Genomic DNA, 3,168 nt, shown 5'->3' with positions numbered 1-3,168 from the left:
AGAATTAATGCATCCAGCTCATCAGGAATGAAACTCATTAACTTACGTGATGGGAAATAAGCAGTAGTGAAACTTCCAGAGGTAACCACTCAGTTTATGTACATTTTCTATATATGTATTTTTCTCAAGTGTCCAAGGATGGTAGGTTATCGTCTTCATTTAAATGTCTACCCATGCTGGGGCGCCTGGGTGGCGCAGTCGGTTAAGCGTCCGACTTCAGCTAGGTCACGATCTCGCGGTCCGTGAGTTCGAGCCCCGCGTCGGGTTCTGGGCTGATGGCTCGGAGCCTGGGGCCTGTTTCCGATTCTGTGTCTCCCTCTCTCTCTCTGCCCCTCCCCCGTTCATGCTCTGTCTCTCTCTGTCCCAAAAATAAATAAACGTTGAAAAAAAAAATTAAAAAAAAATAAATGTCTACCCATGCCTAACGATCAGTGAACAACAAGGGTCTAGTTTTTTGTTTTGTTCTGTTTTAATTTAGCTTTAACCTCTGCCTGTAAATGCAATGTTTGGCCTGGAGTTATGCTTAATATATTTTTCATTAATTAAATCAATATGGAGATAAGTGAATAAACTCACAGGTGTTTCTTCAGGCAAAATACAAATCTTATCTAGCAAATGATTTTTGTTCTACCACTTTATTTGTAGTATTTCAAATATTAAGGAATTTTTTATGTTGAAACAATTGATTTCATAATAAGTAACTTAACTAATGCTAATTTATTAAAGTTATACAAGTATCTGAAACAAGGCTTAGTTGTTTGCTTTTTTCTAGAAGTTTTGTGGTTTCATGTCTCATGTAGTATTTAGTTGTTTGTCTAAACAATGTCTGTCACAATTTCTGTGGTGTTGGAACAAAATTAGAAATAAAAATATTTTTTTATCTTAAAGCTTTCTATTTAATTATTGTATAAACAAGGATAAATGCTGTAACAATTTAGGAGTGTACATATCATGCAGACACATAGTTTATGCTGCAATATATATACAATGAACAAATAATTGACTGAAAAGATGTTTTTATATATGTTGTTGAAAAATGTCATGACTCTTGGACATTAAAACAAATTACTTAATTTTTAAGTCAAACTATCTGGTCTTACTAAGGCAATAACTTTCCTTTTAGAGATATGTGTTTAACTTCCGATTATATTTACATAATCACTTACTATCTTATGTGTACTGTAAATTTCTAAAAATCCATCACTTAGGCACCCTGATCTCTAATAGTTATCTTTTCAATAACAAGAGTTTTAGACTATGAGAGCTATAATTGATCACATAATGACTACTCCACTCATCCACATATTCACAATGTGCTCAAATATAACATATGAAAATCTCCAGGTAAGCAGAATATACACTTTGAAAACAAAACAACACAACTGACAAGATGTCAGATCTCTTTCGTGTAGGCCATTGAGGCGTTGCCCAGGCCTGGCAGGGATGTGTGGCCTGCCGCACCTCCTTTGCACGCCCTCTCTGGTCTCGCACATGATGGCCCACAAGCAGATCTACTACTCGGTCAAGTACTTCCGGGAGCACTGTGAGTACCGCCATGTCGTGTTATCGAGAACTTTCCAAATAAACACCGAAAACCCATCTGATATCTAACGAGGAGTGGAGGAGACTTGGTTCAACAGACTCCAGCGGAGGCTTGGCTGGGTTCAGTATGTGATCCAGGAGCCAAACCTGCATATTCTTCTCTTTAGATAACCTCTTCCAAAAGATCGGCAAAAATGAAGTATCTGGGGATCATCGATTAAATCTTTTTCAACTGTAATGTATATGTGTATATTAGGTAGTATTCAGTGAATACTTGAAAAAGTGTACAAATCATTCACCCATACCTGCACGTGAGCTGTATTCTTCACAGCAACAGAGCTCAGTTAAATGCAGCTGCAAGGTTACCGCACAGTGTTTAAGATGAAATTTCTTCTGGTCAGTTTTTCTCTTAAGACAAGTATCTGTTTGACTTCGCCTGTTACTTTTGGTAAATAAAGTTTGTATGCTGCATTCATCAAAAAAAATTTTTTTTGTATATCTGTAAATGTGTAAGATGCCTTCAAATAGTTATTTTGCCCAAAGTGTTTTAGCAGATTGTCATTGTAAGTATATATGTATAAAAACCACTTAAAAATTTTTTAACATTTATTCGAGTGACAGAGACAGAGTGTAAGCAGGGGAAGGGTGAGAGAGAGGGAGAAACAGAATCTGAGGCAGGCTGCAGGTTCTGAGCTGTCAGCACAGAGCCCGACACAGGGCTCGAACTCACGAACCGTGAGATCATGACCTGAGCTGAAATCAGACATTTAACCGACTGAGTCACCCTGGAGCCCCTAAAAACCACTTTATTTAAATATACATAATAAAACTGAATTCACTGACTGCATTTGTTTATAGCTAAAGACCTCTCAAAGATTTCAATTGTTTTCTTTAAAAATTTGGGGGTGGAAATCCAACATCTAATATAAGCTAATAAGAGTAAATTAAGTCAAATATCTAGAACTCAAAACTTCACAGTAGCATCAATCAGTCAATCAATCCAAACACTGATAGAAATATAGAATTAAAGGTCTGTGGGTGGGGGGTGTTCTAACCTATAGAAAATCAAGAATAAGGAGTACAGTGGTCTTCCTGACAGAGACCATGTAACTAAAAAGATAACAGAGTGAAATATTTAAACTGTTAGAAGAGGGACACCTGAGTGGCTCAGTTGGTTAAATGTCCAACCCTTGTTCTTGTCGCAGACCATGACCTAATGGTTCATGAGTTCAAGCCCCGCATGGGGCTCTGTGATGACAGTGCAGAGCCTGCTTGGTATTCTCTCTCTCCCTCTCTCTCTGCCCCTCTCCTGCTTGCACACACACTCCCTCTCAAATTAAATAAATAAACTTAAGAAAAAGTGTTAAGAGACATAAACAAAACAACAACAACAAAACCCTAGAAATCTTTATCCAGCAAAATTACCATTCAAGAGTAAAGCAGAAATAAAAACTAAAGACTTCCCATGTCTTTTTTTTTTTTTTTTAAAGAGAGAGAAAACACAAGTAGGGGAGAAGGGCAGAGTTAGAGAGAAAATCCCAAGCAGGCTTCATGCTCAGCATAGAACCAGATGTAGGGCACAATCCCACGACCCTCGGATCATGACCTGAGCGGAAATCAAGAGTC

The 3,168-nt window shown here is 37.7% G+C and overlaps 1 pseudogene; it reads left to right on the top strand.

Annotated features, from left to right (window-relative positions):
* The first annotated feature begins 1,494 nt into the window (after window positions 1-1,494).
* On the top strand, window positions 1,495-1,818 carry LOC115508376 (annotated as a pseudogene).
* The last annotated feature ends 1,350 nt before the right edge of the window (window positions 1,819-3,168 follow it).

This window comes from Lynx canadensis, chromosome A1, assembly GCF_007474595.2.
Source record: "Lynx canadensis isolate LIC74 chromosome A1, mLynCan4.pri.v2, whole genome shotgun sequence".
NCBI classification, from domain to species: domain Eukaryota; kingdom Metazoa; phylum Chordata; class Mammalia; order Carnivora; family Felidae; genus Lynx; species Lynx canadensis.
This window is presented reverse-complemented; position numbering and strand designations above follow the sequence as displayed.